We start from the raw sequence: 21,351 nt of genomic DNA, 5'->3' as shown, positions 1-21,351 counted from the left end.
ATTCATGCCCAAACACCGCTGCCTGCGTTCATGCGAACAAGATAGCCGCCACCTCGTGGTTGTCCATAGGAATTTCAGCCACACAGACCAACAATTAGAACACTGAGGTGAGAAACGTTCCAAGTTGTTCCGACCGCTTTGGGAGTTCGAAGTGACGCTTCGGGTGTTCGAAGTGCCACTGAGTAAGTAATGTCAGAAGCCCAAAAGGCACAAATAGTGGTTTTAACCAAGTTTTATCACAGGGGCCATAGTCACAGGGCAGGAGGCTGGCAAACAGGCTCCTCCAAAAGCCAGTGGTTACTTTCGCCACATACTGTAAAGTTAAAAATTAACAAGCTATATTGGCATAGAAAGTGAATAAATAGGAGGTGATAATAGTATTGGGGGTCAATTAGACCTCTACGCGATTACGAATTGAAAGAATAGGTTTTTTTAAGAGAGAGTTTGGGAAGAGAAGTACAAAATAAATACTTCACATATTAGTGATGTTTATAACACTATAAAGTTATGTTTTAAGGGTTCTTGGGTAGAGCGATGGGGGATGCGATGCCATTCCTCTCTTTTTTTTTCTTTTTCTCTCCTCTTTTTTTGGGTCGGTGCGGTATCCATTAGTTGTTTAAGCATTGACTTGGGCGTTAATAACTCAGCACGCTTACCCACAGGATACGCGGGTCCCCTATCTAAGCAATGGGGGATATTGCTTGAGATACATTATGGCGGGGAGTGTTTGAAATACACAAGCTGTATGTTAGGCTGATTTTTTTTGTCTAGGCTCAGCCTGTCTGTGTGTAATTTTTAAAACGTATTTGTATACCCTTTGTTATGGTAACTTTAATGTAAAATTTGGAGACAGAGAGCCCTCTAAACTAGCAGAAATTGCTAAATTAAGTTAGCTTCATTGAACGCACTTGGGATTAACTCAACATGTAAAAGATTCCTAATTCTAGATTTCCTGAAGAAAAACCAAATACAAGTTTGCGCAACACACTGGGGAAAAAAACTGACAAAATTAATATAAGGTCTATAAGTTATCTGAATATTATAAGCATGGTTCTGGAAGATAAAAAAAAAAGGGGGGGGGGGGTGGCTTTTATGTTTTCCAAAAATAAATCCTTAAACATTAAATACCAAGATCTAGATCAAGAAGGAAGATATATAATTCTGGTGTGTGAAATAAATAATAAACTTTTTACATTAGCTAATATATTTGCACCTAATAAGTCTACAATAAAACTTATAACAAGGTTTTTGAAGAAAATTGATCAGATCAAACAGGGGGTGCTATTAATTATGGTTGATTTCAACTGTGTGATAGACCCTTTAAAAAAAAGGAAGAACATGGGGGCGTGTCCTGGACTCAGACCAGAGCGGACGCATGTGCTGATAGCTCTGCTCGTGAGAACTTCTGATAAACAATTAAACCCTGAATAAAAGGTATCAACACCCCAGCATGTCACAGCCCAAGGGGAAGAGAACCACAGAGAGGTCTGAAAAGACAAATTTCTTTGTCTCCAGAGCTAGACAAGGCAAAAACTGGCAGCTGCCGGAGCAGGCCCAAGATGGTGCGGAGGGTGAGCCTGAGCAGGCCACACAGCCACTGGAGCCAGACCCGGCCCTCGCTGACACATGGCCTAATGAAGAACCTACTGGACGAGACGTCTGACAAAATACTGTCCAAGCTGGACACCGCACTAAAAGAGCTCCGGAATTATTTGCTTGAACTGGGGAACCGAACCTCACATGTTGAGGATAAAATGGCGGAGATCACTGAAGCGCACAATGCTCTGGCAGGCAAAATGGAGGGACTTGCCTCCAGGATGGATGCCCAAGATTTGAAACTAGCAGACATGGAGGACCGGGCACGCAGACACAACCTGCAAATCAGGGGCGTCGCTAAAAGCATGGGTGCAAATGACCTCACGGCCCATGTTACAGGCCTACTGTGGCTATTAGTTCCGGATATGCCCCAGGATATGCTCCTCCTGGACAGAATACATCGCACAGCAAGACCCCAATTCCTACCTCCAGAAACACTGCGAGATGTCATGCTCCGGCTGCATTATTTTCACGCCAAAGAGGCAATCATCACTGCAAACAGAACGTACAAAGGCCTAGTGGCTGAATACAATGGAACCACTATTTTCGCAGATATATCGGCCTATACATTAAAAAGGCGACGGGACTTTCGAGCCATTACCATCACATTGCGGGAACACCGCCTACCTTATCGCTAGGGTACCCTACCAAACTCCTAGTAACCAGAGGAGGGAAGACCACAATCATACTGACTCCTGAGGATGGGGACCGAATACTGCGATCCTGGGATATCACACCATCGATCCACCCAAGTGCTGAGAAAGATGCAGCCAGACTCTTCCAGAATGGAAGAGAGCGAGGAAACGATAAATGGACTCCTACATGCTCAATATCCAAAAAAGGGCCCCTGACTGCAAGTGCCTCAAGGACTGATTAAAGGAATACCGGGATGGGTAATGTAATGTTGTAATAACAGATGTGGGTTGTGTACCGAGACTCATACAGAGAGGATTAGGGGTGACCTGAGCATGAAACGTTATCTAATAGGGGATTCATCCCTAAAGCCCTAGACACTAGTATGGCCTGCTAAGGTCCATAGCAACTCAATAAAAATAGACTATCCACGCTTAGTAGCGACAAATTGTCACCTCCTAACCCAAGCAAGTGTGGGTCATGCAAAGTCACTGGGGGATTGGGGTGGCACGGGTGGGGACTGCTACCCATGAGGGATCCTTACCTCCGGCCCTGGGCACCGTTACGCCCTGCAAAGACCCATGGAGCCAAAAAAAAAACACAGCAAAAAAAACCAAAATACAAACTCGCCCTAGTGAGCAGATGGTTTCACTTAGTACTGACTGAGGGCACTGGGATAGAGCATGCCTGGCCCATGATACTCGTGTCCGCCTGACCTACGCCGCTCAGGGGTAGCACGGACCCGACTTAGTGCTCCCACTAATGTACACCTGCCTGTTGACTACCTAGCATTTCCGAGGGCCATTAGAGAGAACACATCCATCCACGACGTGCTGCTGGTGGGTTAGGGAATACAAAGCTAACTTGTTCGCAGATTACGTTCTGCTAACACTCACGCAGCCACAAGTGTCACTGCCGAACTTCCTGAGCGAAAAAAGCTCCTATGGGGATCAGTCATACTATAAATTGAATGTAACTAAAATGCAGGCAATGGGGGTGGGGATCCCAACCACACTATAGCCCACTTGAAAACGACATTCCCCCTAGACTGGAGAGACACCTATCTCACTTTCTTAGGCTTGTGGATACCAAAAACTATAGCGGGTCTCCACGAACTTAACTATGGTAGACTGATGACACCTTGAAAACCTGGGAGGACAAATATCCGTCTTTGGTGGGTAGAATAGCGGTCATTAAAATAGTTGTGCTACCAAAATTCCACTACTTAATACGCACATTACAAATCCACCTGTCCAAAGCATTCTTACAAAAACTCTAGCAGATTCTGACTAGATTTGTCTGGGCGAATCGTAAAATATGCATAGCAAAAAAGGTATTACGTAGAACCATAGCAGATGGAGGCTTGGGGTTACCTGATGTAAGCTTATACTACAAAGCGGCACTCCTGTTCACAGCCCTTTTGTCCCACAAGGCAGACGATAGACCACAATGGGTAGACATTGAATTGACATGGTCGTGCCCGAAGGGTCTTAGGTACCTGTTCTGGAAACCCCAAAACACCAGATTTGGCCAACACCACGTCACTACTACGGCAAACATGGGACACAGCCAGACCACACATGGGCTACACCAAATGATGGAGATTAGCAACTCCACTGTACAGTCAACCCCACCTTGAACTACAGGCCATGGGTACAGGGCATATGCACACTGGTCAGACATCTCTACCAACACAACACACTGATGCAATTCCCAGATCTACAAAAATGATACAACCTACCACACCACACTCTATTCTAATACTTACAGATTAAATCACTCCTAGAGAACGAAACAGAAACACATATGCAAATCCATGATCATACCAAAAAAAACAATATCAAGTTTATATGCGTTACTAAATGACTCAATTACCAATGTGTCAGATCCATACAGAGAGGCATGGCAGGCAGACATAGGCAAAACATTTCCAAAAGCATAGGCAAAAAGCATTGATAGCACATAAGGGCAGATCCAGATGCGCATCACATTTGGAGTTGATGCGAAAGATCCAGTACAGATGGTACATGGTACCAACCAGGCTTGCGATCATTTACCCCAGGTCTCAAAACAATGCTGGAGGTGTTGGAAGGGGGAGGGCACGATGTACCACATCTGGTGAACCTGCCCACCTATCATAAAATACTGGGGAGTGGTGGAAACAGTTATCTCTGAAGCCTTACATATCACAATAAAGCTGCAACCCGAGTGCGGGCTACTATTTATGACGCTTGATTAGTACACTAAACCTCAGGCATTCATAATATTTCATTTTCTAATCTCCACAAACCTACAAATAGCAAACGCCTGGAAACAGGTGATGGCTCCAGAGAGGGCGATGTTGCTACAACAAGACACCACAAACCTTGATTATGAGACAAGAATCCACACAGAGCTCAGGGCAATAAAACTCAGGACAACAGTTAAGGGGTTGTGGGAATCATTCATAACTGGAGGGTTAGGGGAGGAGCAAGGGGGAGATCACGACTAACAGGAAATCAAGAAAAAAAAATTCACAGAGGCTTGACAGGAGGTGGTTGCGTTTATTAAACTTTTCACACATGCACAAGCTAACATTCCTAAACTGGAGGCAGAAGGGAGAGAAAATACCCACATTGTATATAGTTGTGCCACTTGGGCACCACCAGGGCCGGCCTTAGGGGTGTGCGAGCTGTGCGGCCGCACAGGGCGCCATGTAGCAGGGGGGCGCCGTGCGGCCGCACAGCCGGCCGGGATTTAAAAAAAAGAAAAAAAAAACATTTTTTTTTTTTCTCAAATTTGCAGCGGGGGCAGAGCTTACCGTGTGGCGGGGGCGGGGCTAAAAGCGCCGGAAAACTGCTGCAGGGGAAGCAGGAAGTAGTCCCTGCTTCCCCACCAAACAGTCACCAGGAGCTGCACTGCCTCCACAATGAACTCCACAGGTAACTGTGGGATTGTCAGGTGAGTGTGACTCTCTGCCTGTGTGTATTACTGTCTGTGTGTGTATGACTGTCTGCCTCTGTGTGTCTGTGTGTATGACTGTCTGCCTGTGTGTGTCTGTGTGTGTGTGTGTATGACTGTCTGCCTGTGTGTGTGTCTGTGTGTATGACTGTGTGTGTCTGTGTGTATTACTGTCTGCCTCTGTGTGTGTCTGTGTGTATTACTGTCTGTGTCTGTGTGTATGACTGTCTGCCTCTGTGTGTCTGTGTGTATGACTATCTGCATGTGTGTGTCTGTGTGTGTGTGTATGACTGTCTGCCACTGTGTGTCTGTGTGTATTACTGTCTGCCTCTGTGTGTATTACTGTCTGCCTCTGTGTGTATTACTGTCTGCCTCTGTGTGTGTGATTGTGTGTATGACTGCTTCTGTGTGTATGACTGCCTCTGTGTGTATGGCTGTCTGCCTCTGTGTGTATGGCTGTCTGCCTGTGTGTGTCTGTGTGTATGACTGTCTGCGTGTTTGTCTGTGTGTATGACTGTCTGCGTGTGTATGTGTGTGTGTGTATGACTGTCTGCCTCTGTGTGTGTGTATTACTGTCTGTGTCTGTGTGTATGACTGACTGTCTGCCTGTGTGTGTCTGTGTGTGTGTGAGACTGTCTGCCTTTGTGTGTGTGTGTGTGTGTGTATGATTGTCTGCCTGTGTGTGTGTGTGGATGTCTTCCTGTGTGTGTGTATGGCCGTCTGACTCTGTGTGTGTGTGTCACATACAACCAATACACGCATATCACACACTGTTAATACACCCATTACAAATATCACACATAGCATACATATCACACACAGTCATCACACCTACTATCACATACACAGACAACACAAACATTACAGCATACATGGATGACGGGGGGGGGGGGCGCTGTGAAGATTTTGTGAAGGCGTCTAAATGCCTAAGGCCGGCCCTGGGCACCACATCGCAAGTACGGCTCTTAGGGTCAGTGCTGTGCGCACAATAGCTATGGCACAATCTGTACAAGATGACCCAATCAATGAAGTTGGCATTAGACGAGAATGACTGCATTGGTTATTGTATGTACTACTTGTTCTGACCCTTCCCCCTTTTTCCTTTCTGTACCCCACAACCTACTTGCAAAACGAAATCGAACCACTGAAGCACAAAAAAAATAAACACTAGACGTAGAAGCAAAATTAATGACGATAGAATATATACATGTGAAAGTATGCCACTGTCGATACTGCGCCGCTCTCGTGGACATATGTCGCTAGCCTCGTACCATGTTATTTGTTGTCAAAAAGTGTATCGTTAAGATTACTGTCCATTTTGTGCGTATTGAAACCAATGTACTAATTGAACCAAGTGTGTTACTAATAATGCATATAGTATGTCACATTGCACCCCTTCACCCCTTTCGTTTCTGTACCCCCATTGTTTTGAACTATAATGGAAAAAAGATCAATAAAGGAACTTCAGATAGATTACAAAATTTGATAGATAAACACAACCTTATTTGGAGAACGTTTCATCCATCGGAGTTGGACTTGTTATTCAAAAACATTCAATTCCTACTCCAGAATCGATCTTATCCTGGGGGATGTGGAAGAAGGCCCCCTTACTTTCAGAGCTACACATAGCGCTAAATCAATATAAGAAACAGAATAAAATAACACCTTCTACAGAAACCGCAAAGAAAATATCAGATATAGAACAGTGCATTAACACGCAACTATCCAATAAAATAGCAAAAACTTTAGAATTATTTCAATCTAAATGGTACCAAAAAGGCAATAAGCCAGAAGCGCGTATGACTAATAAGTTGAAAAAGAAAAAAAATCTAAATACAGTAGGAGGCAACACACTTGATAGTAGGGGAATCTCTCTGACTCCCAAGGAAACTAGAACAAGTCTAAAACAAGGACACAGGTAGCACCAAGAGTAAAATATTGACAAGAAAAAGTGCAAAAAATGAAAAACAAGATATATAAAATCACAATAAAATCTAACAGTAAGAACTACCAAATGGTGAAACACAGTCTCTAAAGTAGCGGCACGTCTTCTAGTTATTGTACACACATACACTACACCCAAACAACCCTTTCCACACAAACTACATATTAAAACACAACAAGAAGCATCCTCCACTATGCAAATGCTTTCAAAATCATACAACAACCCAGGGAACGTCAAATACACACACATAGGTCCCTTTCCTGCCTTCTGGCATTCCATTTATGCTTTGAGGTGCATCAAACTGATATGTCCACATTGGGGAGGCATGATTGTCATGTGTGATGGCACAACATTTCCCTTCTCACTCAGGCCCCACATGCTCTTTTTGTTTTGTTCTGCCTCTTAAGGTTCAGGATGAATTTTTGCCCCAGTTTGTGCCTGATTCTCACCTCAAAACAATTTTTTATATAATAATCCTTTGATCAGGTTTGTAAGGAAATATATATTTTTTAAACCAAGTTTATGTAAAAAAAAAAAAAAGAAAAAAACATCCCTGTATTTGGTATGTGACAGGATCCTTTAGCCGTATAATGCATCTTGGGTCAGACTGTTTGAAAACCAACAATTAGTCTCTGTGGTATTCCCTGCACAGAAACAGGGAAGACCATAAAGACTAACTGTCATGGTAGTCAAATTAACTCATGAGTCCTGCTCTTGAATTAATAAATTCAATAGTGATCTATTAGGTTTTGTTCTTCACGCTCACGTGAATAGCTGTCTCATTTATCGATGACTTTAAATGGGTGAGAACAGGACAAAGTTATTGACTTTGCCATTGAACAGGACATGGGTTTCACAAGATAAACTTTATGGTTTGCTGCACATCTGTGGCTTAAAGGGACAGCTAGTGTACCGTAAATACCATCACATTAGAGAAGTATGAAGTGTTGCGACATAGAGGGCTATAGAATGTATAATAAATATGTAAGCAGATACCTTTTGTCTATGACCAACTGATTTAAAATATATATTGTAATTAAAATCTCAACATAACAGTATATGATGATTATGTATTTACTTATTATTTTATAAAGTGTGTTAATGTATAAATATAATGTTTTTAAGGACGTAAAAGTCGGGGGAAAATCTCAATGTAGTTGTTCTGATAAAATACTTTCTTAAAATAAATAAACTATTCTGTTATAATGAGACACACATGTACAGTAATGTAATTGGAGGGCTGGGAAATGATGTGTACCACCAGGCTTGCTTCTTAGCTGGGAATAGACACTAATGAACAAACAAAAGAGGTATAAATGTGTGTTATCTGGGAGCGGACATTAAGCTCTTTCATTTACATTTTTCATACATAAGTTCTAGACTCCGTAATTATTTTACATAGAGATACATAATGATGAACAGTTTATTATGTGAAAATAACTGCAATGATGGGTTCTGGAGACACAATTTCCATTATCTTTCCTTTCCAGCTGGAACGTAGAATCTATTATATTTGTGGTCTGGTCTAATTTTGTATTGGATGATCATGTTCATATTGACATGTGTTTTATTAATAGCTATTTATGCTCACTATTTTTTGTGATTTATTTTGGCTTGAAGAGGTTAACTCTCTTCTACCATCACGTGAACTGCTTTACTTTATATGTTACAAGGTATAGATTTGTGCTGCAGATCAATAGTCAGACACCTGCTCAACTCAAAAACTCCAGAAGGATCCCAGCTCTTTAACTGTGCAGGAGGTGAAGAAATGTATACAAGTTTTTTTACGCAATCAAGCACAGTGAATATATATGGAAAATAGATTAGAGTTATATTGATACACCTGTACACATATGTATAGCCAAGCTTTGTGACCTATACACAGACACATAAACATTCTGCCATTTTAGTGTGTATTACACGCAATGGTATGGCAACATATATTCCTCTTGTCCTAGATCTGGGGGTACTGTTCGAATTTCGAGCTCCTCACCAGCTTTCCCCAGCAAATGTAGAAAAAGTTTAAGCAATGCTCCGTGCATGGTCTGTCCTGAGAGGGGACGGCCAGAGAAGCTGTTAATCAGCCTAACGAGCATTCCCGCCAGGGTGGCATGCCTATTCTTTGGTGTTCTCACCCCCTTTGCAGGCATGGCCTACCATTTTGGGTATCGCTAACAGAAATGGCTTCTGTGGCATGCATCTATAGGTCTGCCTACTACCTGTCTTGAATTCATACCACCCAATGCTTAGAGATATGAAGTAATACTATTTAGATATAAGAACACTCATGTTGGGTTATTTACTAAACTCCGTAGCAAATAAAGGAAATTAGATTTATTTTAAAGTTTTCCATTATGGCCGATAATCTAAATATTTGTTAATGACACATCACAACTCAATGTTTAGTGAATAAACCACTTAATTTAAGAGTCTGGTTCTCCACCAACAGAGAGTGCTGTTTGGCTTTGCTAAAGAGACAAACAGAGGATTATAAGTACTCTACGCCCACTCCATAAACAAACACATAAATCAGAGCCAACAGGCTCACAGGATCCTCTACTGTGTTTCCCAGACCAGGCAACTCAAGCTGAAATGCAAGGTAAGACATCTCTCTCATATCACTGCACTAAATGTGTTTTTCCCTTTGCCCTCTTATTGTAGGTGAATGTGTGATCATCATGTAACTTTACTTAGTGGAAAGAGCACACTTTGTAAAAGTTTACATGGAATTTGGAGGTTTGGGAAAAGATTAAGAGACAAGCTACAGAACATTATTTCATAAATGTTGATATTGTTCAAGTGACTGGAGTTATTTGCTTTGTATTAGAGCTGATATTTTCATTTTCCACTAAATCTACAAACTAGGGGAGATTTATTAAGGCCAAATCAGGTTCTATTCTGGAACAAAGTGCTATATAAGGTGCAATCACCATAGAAACAAATAGAATATAAACCAGAAATAGCACCTGTTTTGGCTTTAAAACAGCCCCCCATTATGATTCATTTCTAACAATGTAACACGATTAAAAAGCACAGAATGATGATAAATTAATTGTCAGTGATTTTATTAAGCACACGTATTACTATCTGAATATTATCCTTAATGGACAGACTAATACATTGCTAACTTAAAAAAAAACAAAAAACAAAAAAAAAAACACGTATGTACACATAAACACAAATATAATGTCTTGGATTTTACTTAATATACCTAAACATTGTTTAGTTAAAAAACAACAACACACGTATACAGGAATGGTACGTGGGCAATCAACTAAAGAAGTACATCAATGAGCTAAACAAAAAAAACAAAAACAAAAAAAGGAATACTGTATAAAAATGTTAAAGTGTAAAAATATAACCTATATTATAAAATATATTTAGAAAACAAAAATAAGAACCCCTTAGTGTGATAAGCATAATATTAAAAAAATAATAAATAAAGAACAAAATAAATTTTACACCCAACAATCTGATAAAAAAAAATATAAATCCTAGTCTCTAAATGTTTGATCTACACAAAGGGAAATAAAAGAGACACAAATTGCACATTCGGAATAATTCTGAAAAATTTAGGCAAAATAAGAAGAATTTTAAAGTACAAGGGATTATGTCCCTGAGCCTAGAGAAAGTTAAAGACTTTTCAGTTAATGAAATTGAATATATCTCAGAGTAAATACTGGAGTTTTAGACCGATTATGAATTATGCATCTGTGTTGATTTTTGTACGTAGGTTAATGGCAAATTCAGACAGTTTACTACATATGGAATTGACAGAAAATTAGTCTCACAAACTTATCATACAGATGTGGTGCTTATAAAAGCATATTTTCTCAGATCCTGTGAAAATAAAACATGTCCTATATAGTAAATCATGGGGAAAAAAAAGAAAAAAAAGCTATGAAGTGAGCATGAGAAAGAAATTGATAATTCCTACTGAAATAACATACACTTTAATTCCATTTGGAAATCAGGACAGAGAGCAATAAATTACAATATTAGAGCTCCGACCGCTCCCTACAAATCATTGCTGTAAAAACAAAACTCTGCAGATAATACAAATACAAGAATGTAAAAGGCAGTGGCTGTTTTATTTAATGTCACAAAGAGCAATTAAAAAAACAATTTATTAATCTCAATCGTTGTTTACATTATAATGGTATAATTGATGAAAATATAAAATTTTCTAAAAAGAAATAATTAAATGTAATATTGGTGGGCTGATTTAGTATGACTTTTTATTATTCTTCAGTTACTTCCAATATTTCATAGAATAGGCAGTGAATACAATAGTTTTCAACATGTACCGCATGTTCCAGACTGATTGCAATAGAGATTACGGAAAAGTAATAGTTTTTTTGCATGACTCCCTGTGCATGGTTTTGGCAAAAAATGCAAAGAAAAATCTCCTGCACCGTAGCACACATTCTTGTTCCCTTTTTCAACATGGAAAGAGAGATAAGCTTGGAAATGTATGTCACTGTACATGTCTGAAAGTGTGTATATGTGAAATAGCAAAGCACTACTGTGGCTTCTATACTATCCAGAAAAAATGTGAACGAATGCTCATTTAAGTGAATGTAATATTTTATTTTAGTTACTGCCAGAATGGTTATTCTTCATTATAAAGCTTGCAGGAGTCCAGTTGCCAACAATTATCCAATGACTCCTGCAAAGGTAAACTCAGTAAAAACTGTAGCAGTTATATACCGGGACCCTCACTTGTTGATATTACAGTGGGAAGCTATGTTTTTTTCCGACTCTCAACATGCTTTTCAGCTGCTATAAAGTAGGCTGTTTTGGGCCCACGTCACGCATCACCACCTTTATTAGAAACTAGTTGCAACTATTGAGGCGCATAATTCACTAAACCTCTGCTGTGTCAGAGTATATGGGCGATACAATACACATCTGTTGCAAAACAATGCTAGGATCAGGATTGCTCAGGAACCAGAGACTGTTTCTGGCACTCACAGAAATCTCATACGTAAAGCAAACATTGGGGATTCAGCAATGAATACCTTTTCTATATTTGCTTTGCTGCATTTAATTGCAAGCAATAAAAGGGCATCTATTAAATAGGGGAGCTGTAAGGTCAATTACAACCTGGAGCTTCGCCCCAAGGTTAAAACCAATGCTACAATGCAATTTATAACAAAACCCAACTGGAATTTAACAGTACAAACACAAACATCTTTGGAGAGAATTGGGTTGACATTCTGTGAGCATTTCTTCAAATGTATCAACTCGTATCCGAGTATTCATTGTTAAAATTTTATATATATATATATATCATTGACTTAAACTGCTCAAAGCTGAGCTGAATTACATAGTTACATAGGCTAAAAAAATACTTACGTCCATCAGGTTCCGCCTCTCTCACATCTGTTTTTGCTGTTGTTCCAAAAGAATGCAAAAAAAAAATGAAGCGCTTCCTATTTTGCAACAAACTATAATTTTTTTTTGACCCCCTGAGATTGAAGCTATTGAAGTTGGTGTACATGTAATATTACAAAAAAACAAAACAAACCTACATGTATTATACATTGCTAGTTAAGTGTTTCAGCACTTTGCAAGCAATGTTAATTCCCTAGTTGAAAAATGTGTAATTCCCTAGCCTGTCAAAAGGGTGCAAACCACTTCAACATATTTAATTGTTAGTTATTGTGTTTAACGTCAATGGGCACCAGTTGCCATATCGCTACTAATTGGTTTTCCTACGATTTAGTAGAGATTCTCAGCAAAGGGAGCCTGAAGCCCAGCCTTCAAAGATAAAACAGCGGAGATGGAGTTATACTTCTGACTTGTGCCATACCAATTCATACCAGGGATTGGAGCAGTGATTGTCTGAGAATGTTGAGTAAACAATTTAGCAGTGATGCAGAACTTGGAACCCACAGACTTCAGCCATCCATAAACATTTCTATCGGTTTTATTTATTTATTTTATTACCTGCATTTAGAAAGACAATACAATATAAATAGACCAATACAAGAGGTAGAGGGCCTACCTGTGAGCTTACAATCTAAAGGATTGACGTGTTTATGGTGCCTACAGTTTTTCTATAACAGAAGCCCTCCAGAGAGCCCTTGTATGTTTTGATACAAAATAAAAAAAGAAAACACAGGCTGGTGGATTTTAGAGAAACAAGAAACTTGCTGCTTTTGCATAATATTTCCAGTTATGTTTTCATTTTACCATAGTTTACTATGACGTCAGCAGACTCTCTAGAGTTAGCAGTATGACGTGCACTGATTTTGAAATCTATTATTTTAGTCCACCCTATATACATATAATACAGTTTTTTTTTTTTTTTATTCTTTATTTTGGTTGTGCAGGTGGTTACAGTATTTCAGTCAGCGCCACAACAGCGTGTTTCAGTTGTCATACAAGTTAAACAGTGGCATGATAGGTTGCACATTTTTTTTTATATAACATGCTGAACTAAACAGTTGATTTATCTGAATATAGGTGGATGAAATAAAATGATGTTGTTTTTTTTTTAAAGCTTATGCAGTGCATTTTTAACCATATGTAAGTTTAGAACACAGTTTTTTTTTAGTTTTTGATCAAAGCTCATTGATTCTATTCTGCTATTTCATAATGTATTATCATTAAATTTAGATAATTTCTCTAATCAGTGTTCTTATGAATCATAGAATAGTTATCATATTACTCTTTGAAGTGTTGTAAAGTCTACCGATGCACTAACCACAAAATTAGCTTGAATTTTTTTTTTTTTTATTGATAACTATTCACACAAAGAAAAAGCACAAACACATGTAGGGCCAATGATAAAAGCACAATCTTGTCATTTTAGCATATATTAATTTGATAACATATGCCTTTTTTCTGTTACTTTATCTCTTAGATTGTACCAAGCTACTACAGTGCATGAGAACATAAAACACGTGATGATAAGCAGAAAGCAAACAGATTAGACAGTCAACAATCAATTACAGTTATCACTTGTGTATTAACAATGTAAATAAGGTAAGGAAAACAAAATATGGGCAGTGCAATTGCTTTTCTCTGATCATCTATCGAAAACAGAGTGCCCCCACACTGTCATACACAAGACTGACAACAGGTGTTGTGCCATCAGCTGCCTGGTAACTAGCGGACATTGACCCCATGTACAGCACTTCTACAGACATTCCACAGCTTTTATTGATTTAAAGGGAAACAACAGCTTAAAGGCATGCAGAGGGGCTTTTACTTTTTTTTTATTATTATTATTCTTTATTTTGTAGTGGGACAAAACAAAGATGCATGCAATGCCACAACAGCTGTTGCGAGCCTGTCAGTCGACATTTGTAAACATGTGTTTGGCATACATTAACACTGCACATTTTATATTATATTGTAGAATAATCACAAGGTAAATCAACATGTCAGCTACGAAACAAGGCAGGTATGGAACGGAGTCAGATTAAACATACTGACATTTGAGTTAAAGATTATGTAGAAACAAGCTTAAGTGGGACATTTCCTATTTCCCGACTTATAAAGAGACAAAGGTTGAGATGTCTAGCATCTATGAGCTTCATCTTACTAGGAGACACCCCTCTGCGGCAGTCTCGGACTCTATAAGGGTGTGGGCATGAAAATGCATGAAGGCCGGCAAGGTTGTTGTGAGATACCACTAGCAAAAACAGGAAAGCAAACAAAAAAAAAGAAAAAATACAATATTCATATAGTAACATCGATCTCATTCAAAATGTATACCTATGCTGCTCTCTGCTAGTATGGAAATACAGGAGGTAGCTAGTCATAGGCCACAAGTCCTAGAGAGTCCCATAGTGTCTCCTCATACAGCCTATGCCTTCAGAAGTCACAGCCCAGGCCTGTATTTATTATATCTTGTTGCATTGATTATAATGCCTGGAGTACCCTGCCACAGGCCCTTCATTCAGTGGTAAACCCTTTTCGAGCAGTTTAACAGGGAGTAAAAGATCCCTAGCCACCGACAGCCCCCCCTAAAGCAGAGGAAAGACTCAAGCAGAAATTACACACTTCCCTCTAGTCATACCAATTCATACCAGCAATGAGTGGTACAATAGGCTAAAAGTGGTCCGCTGACATTTTCAGCCAATTACAGCTGCACATTGCTTCTCAGGCTAATGCTTCCTCATTACACAGTGAGGATTGACTGCTGGCGACTCTTGTTTAGCATTAAACCATAAAACATTTTTTAACACAGGGGACTCCATACACTATAACCACTTCAGTTTGATAAAGCAGTTACAGTGCCTACAGTGTCCCATTAAGCAAATAAAGAAATATAAGTGAGAAACTCATTCCATCTACAACAATAGAGACTATCCTTTATGTTCACAAGCAAATGCCTCCCTGGGTCAATAATCTACTTGTGTTTAAATTGATTGCTGTCACGGTACATATCCTGCTTTGCTGTAGACTATCCATAGTTTTGTTTTAGTAGTGTTTGCTCTACCTGCAAATATGTATTTTCCATGTTAGGGAATTCTATGTATTTGTACCTATTGTTCCATTCCAGAAGATGCCATTTCTTTTCCACATTTTCAAAGGATAATAATGCATCTCTATAGAGCCCAGTTAGTACTCATTAAGCTCTGGCCCAAAATATTGTGCTGGCTGGGTCCAATTACAAAATTGTTCCTCCTTGCAAAAACTCACTGCCTAAAGCCTAGTCTGCACATGTAATTAGCATTACACACTTATGGCTAATGAGCCACACACAGATATACACACAGGTGTATTAAGCCATATATTTATAACTATCTACCCAGATCACTCACACAAACCTAATATGCATGTCTCTAGTGTGATTTCGACTAATGAGCTACTGAGTCAAACTCACACTGGAGACATGTGTGTGTATATGTGTATATGTGTGTATATATATATATATATATATATGAGACATATACACTAACACATACCTTGACAAAAGAAGAAAGCTTTTTATCAGTATGTAAAGAAATATATATATTTTGCAATTCATCTGTCAACTCGCCACGACTTATTTCAACTAACTAATGAGTGAAATAACTGTATATCTGTACACAAACTGCCTGTGTAGCAAGGCATATCAACATTTTATATAATGCAATCATATTACAGTCACTGTAATACCGTGGTCGTTGTATTTGGAGGGTTTTGGGTGTTTTTTTCCTTCATATTTTTCTCATAGTAAACATGTACCTTTATTTGACATGTCAGCAAATAATTTAGTTTAATATGTTCTTTTTTTAATCTTGAAATCATGCTATTAGGCAAAAAGTGAAATGTTATCTCTTAATAACCCTCATAAACAACTTTCCCACTTACAAATCTATAATATTCTGGCGGTGATCTTGTTCCCTTTTTAAGAACTCCATGCACAATATATGCCACTGGTTTTGGCACCATGGGAGAAAAATGTTTGAAGATTATTGAAGACAGTTTGGCTGTAGTTCAGCTGGCCTAGTTGCTTTACAGACTTAGCTGTTTGTTGCTTTTTATATGCATACTTTATTTTATAAATCCCTTCTTGGCACAGAAGGAAAGATACTTAAAACGTTTGCGCAGTACTTTTCCTAACTTTTCCCTTACCAGCCAACAAACAGATGTAATTATTCCGACATTTTGCTCCACATTCTTATTTGTGTACCTATAATACAATTTTGAGTTTTTCGAATTCACTTTGTCTGTGTGCATTTTAAAAAAAATCTAATTTAGATTTTTTATTTTATAATTTATTGTCTTATTTGAAAGCAACAAGCTACCTTTCAGTGGACATCAATGTTAATTGTTCCTCAAAATAGGTTAGCGTTCAAACTAAAATAAATTGGCCTAGATGAAAATGGGTAGAACATTTGCTTAAAGATAGGGTACAAAGAGTTTGTCATTAACAGCAAATTTCAAGCTGGACAAAAGTGGTAAGTGGTGTCCCTCAGGGTTCTGTTCTGGAGCCACTTCTATTTAACATATTTATAAATGATCTTGAAATAGACATAGAAAGCCATGTCTCAGTCAGAGGCATAACTAAAAACCACGTGGCCCCGGTGCGAGAATTGCCCTGGGCTCCCCCTCTGTATGTCAACCCCCCGCCCCACCACCCTCCTCCCATACTTCTATCGTCTCCCTTCCATACGTTACCCCCTCCCCACACACATGCAAACAGATACACATGTAGACACACACATAGACACACACACAAACAGGCACTCACACATACACACATACATACAAACACACACATACATACAAACACACAGAGACACATACAGACACAGACAGACATACACACACATACACACACACATACAGACACGCATGCATACATACATACAGACACACAGACAGACATACACACACACACAGACATACACACACACACACACACACAGACAGACATAGACACACACACACACACACACACACACAGACATACACACACACACACAGACACACAGACAGACATAGACACACACACACAAACAGACATACAGACAGACATACACACATACCTTTCCCTGGGGTCCAGTGGTGGCTCAGGCTGATGGGAGTCAGAGTTCCCACTCTGACTCACTTTCCTTCCTCCCGCGTGGCTCCCAGTGGTTGCTGGGAGGAAGTGACCAGGGCAGTCCCTTCCTCCCAGCCTCTGACATCATCAGACGGGGCCCAGTCGTGCTGTTAAAGTGCTGACCAGGCCCCTGGAATTAATTGCATCAGGTGGCCCTAACAGCATGGTCCACCCGGGCCCCTTCAATGCGGCCCCGGCGGTTACACCGCGTGGGCCGGGGCCGCATTACTCAGCTGGCAGGACCCATGGTCACAGGGGTCTGCAGGGCGGCCTGGCCACCTGAAGTGATGGGCCTGGTCGCAGCTGCGACCCCTGCGACTGTGGTAGTTGCGCCACTGGTCTCAGTGTTTGCCGATGACACAAAATGCTGTAAAGTAGTACAATGTGAGCAGAGGGATTTAGATATATTGGGGGACTGGGCACTCATATGGCAGATGACATTTAATGTATAAAAATGTAAACTTATGTGCTTAGGGGTAAAGACAGGGCCAGCCTAAGGTGTTCAAATGCCCTGTGCAAGCCAATCTTGTGATGTGAATAAGGGAGAAAAACACACAAGATTTAGGAATTGGTATAGGTAACACTAGGCAACAATGTCAACCAGCAGTTACTAAGGCGCTTCAAAGTGTATATATATATTTTTTTTCATGTTTTGGATCAACAGCAAAACCAGATGTGAGAAAGACTGAACTTGATGGACACATGTCTCTTTTCAGCTCGGTAACCATATGCAATTGTATTATCTTCTATTTAGCTAGTACTCTCCTTTACTTGATTCCTTTGATTTGTTTTCTCATGCTATAAGTCTCATTGATTATATTCTGTACATTTATTGTGAGACTTATTATGGCCCATGTATCCAAGTTAAATAAATTGATAGGAGCTGTTCATATTGGTAGGCATCAATAGGAACAAGACTAGTTTTCTTGTGCATAGTGGCTTTATATGTATAAAGAAAAGGGATAATGCTTTTGTACTATTTTGATTTTCTGAATGTGTAACTCATATATCACATAGCATTACACTATTATTCACATATTTCGTTTTCATGTCTTTTGGGTGGTTGTGTTGTATTCTGTATACTTCACTTTTATCTTACAGTCATTTATGTACTTTGGTTCGCAGCAATGCTTAAACGATTGTTTGCAAAATTAATTGTCTCATTTAATGCAATGAAGCATATATTTGTTACAGGAAATTAATCTCTAATCTACTAAGTTAAATGTCCACTCATAAAAATCACCCCACCATATTTCTATGATACCAAACAAGATTTTTTGCTTGATTCTAGTCATTACAGCTAGAAAGCTCTTTCTTTTTTTAATTTATCTTTTTCTAACTAAAAACACAAGACAAAGTTGCTTTCTCTTCATTTTTCGTTTAGCTACTTTGGCCTTCAATTTGAAATTCACTTTGAATTCTTACCTTAGTGAAGTTTTCTTACACAGATTTCCAACACTTCTCTTTGCTGGCTCTGTAGATTGGGTTGTTAGCGCAGATCTCTGATGCAATGAGTGCCCTCAAGGTTATCAATGTGGGCAGTTTATGAAATACAGATTAAAGGGACATTATAGTCACCAGAACAACTACAGCTTATTGAATTTGTTCTGGTGAGTAGAATCATTACCTTTATGCTTTTTGCTGTAAACACTGTCTTTTCAGAGAAAATTCAGGGTTTACATTACAGCCTAGTGATTACCGCACTGGCCACTCTTCAGATGGCTGTTAGAGATCCTTCCTGGGTCATGGCTCCCTAAAATGCATCCAAACATTCAGTGTCTCCTCCCTCTGCATGCAGACACTTAACTTTCCTCATAGAGATTCATTGATTCAATTCATCTCTATGAGGAGATGCTGATTGGCCAGGGCTGTGTTTGAATCATGCTGGCTCTGCCCCGATCTGCCTCTTTGTCAGTCTCAGCCAATCCTATGGGTAAGCATTGTGATTGGATCATGCCACCACTTCTGATGATGTCAGCAGACTGATTGTATTTCTGAGGCTGTAATATAGTAAGATTTCGCTATATAATCTCTTGAGGCATGAGGGGCCCAGGGAGGCTAGATGGTGGTTTTAACACTATAGGGTCAGGAATACATGTTTGTGTTCCTGACCCTATAGTGATCCTTTAAGGAACAGCACACATATTAAAATACAGTTTACATTTTACAAGGCTGGTTATACTATATGGTCATATCATGCTAAGCCCACCACATGGTGTTCTTAACTTGGCTTAATACGATAATTTCCAGCAGTCTTACAGATGGATAGTAAATTGAACAAGAAATATAGAATTTTAACATTTACTGCCGTTAATCTGAACAATGTATGTCAGGCCATGAAACCAAGAGCTTTCACATACAGCCATGTTACTGAGCACGTCCGATTACACCACATGCCAAGCGGCCACCGGCGTTGCCAGTACCAGGCTCTCATTATTTCCACCTTTGCCCAGGTCATCTTCCTTCTCATGGACCACAACAGTATGTCCAATAATGTCATGCTCGCCACGAAGAGAAATCACACTATCCGTAAACTCAAATTTTGCTTCACCATTCGCAGAAGTTATATTGCCAAGATCACCAACGTGCCTCACTTCATCTTCAGGGCCCCAATGAGTTTTATTTCCTGGGTTGAAGTGTGGGCCAGCACTAATACAGCCATTGGTGTTATCGCCATAAGCGTGTATATGGAAGTCATGTTTTCCATCAGTCAATCCTGTAATAGTCCCCGTAACTGTAACTGGTCCATCACCCTCTTGGTGGAAGTGCACCACGCCTTGCACCTCTCCGTCATTACACACACCGCCTTCACCATGACTGCACTGAGCTTGACTTCCACTGACTGCCCGGGCGGAATATTCTTATTTACTAAACCTCGAGTTGTCCAGGACAGCAAATTTTAAATCTATAAGGATAACTAATATATTCTACAACATTACTACATATTTTGCTTAACACATTCTTTATTGAACTTCTATCACATATCGGAGTTATAAGCCATTTTCCCAAGTATGATCTTTAACTAATTTAGTAGCTGACTCCCTAATTTGATATTCTTATATATGGCAATCCCACATAAAGATACCAAATTAATGAGCTATATACTAAACCGCTTAAAGGTTAAAATTAAAAGGGCCTTTCCTTAAAGGGACACTATAGACAGCCAGATAACTTCAGCTCATTGAAGTGGCCTGGGTACAGAGAAACTGCAATATTTACATTGCAGCACTAGATGCACTTTTGGGATTTTACCGGCCACTCGAGGCGCTTCTTGGATTTTACCGGACTTTAGGTATCCTAAATGATGCTGGACGTCCTCACACTCTGCTTGAGGACATCCAGCGTCAGTGAAAACCCAGTTATGACCAGTATATAGCTGAGGTAAAGGTTACTGTAGTACCCAGAGAAAATCAAAATACTAACTTTTCCTATTGTGCTGCTGACACCTCCCTCTGCAGCTCCAAGCAGGGTAAAATAATCCACAAAAATTTTAAAAATTAGGGCAGTGCAAACAATTGCAAATGTGCACACCAAGTGCTAGAAAAAAGATTTATTTTTAAGGACATAAGGTACAAACGTTTTGGGTTATCCGCTTTATCAATGCATGTCCCCTTTATCAATGCATTTCTAGGAGCTCCATTTTATTGGTGTGTCTGTGTGTATAATAAAGCTCCATAGCAAAAAAACT

The 21,351-nt window shown here is 39.6% G+C and overlaps 1 pseudogene; it reads right to left on the bottom strand.

Annotated features, from left to right (window-relative positions):
• Window positions 1-19,950: 19,950 nt before the first annotated feature.
• On the bottom strand, window positions 19,951-20,478 carry LOC134575016 (superoxide dismutase [Cu-Zn]-like; annotated as a pseudogene).
• Window positions 20,479-21,351: the final 873 nt, after the last annotated feature.

This window comes from Pelobates fuscus, chromosome 10 (assembly GCF_036172605.1).
Source record: "Pelobates fuscus isolate aPelFus1 chromosome 10, aPelFus1.pri, whole genome shotgun sequence".
Lineage (NCBI taxonomy): Eukaryota > Metazoa > Chordata > Amphibia > Anura > Pelobatidae > Pelobates > Pelobates fuscus.
This window is presented reverse-complemented; position numbering and strand designations above follow the sequence as displayed.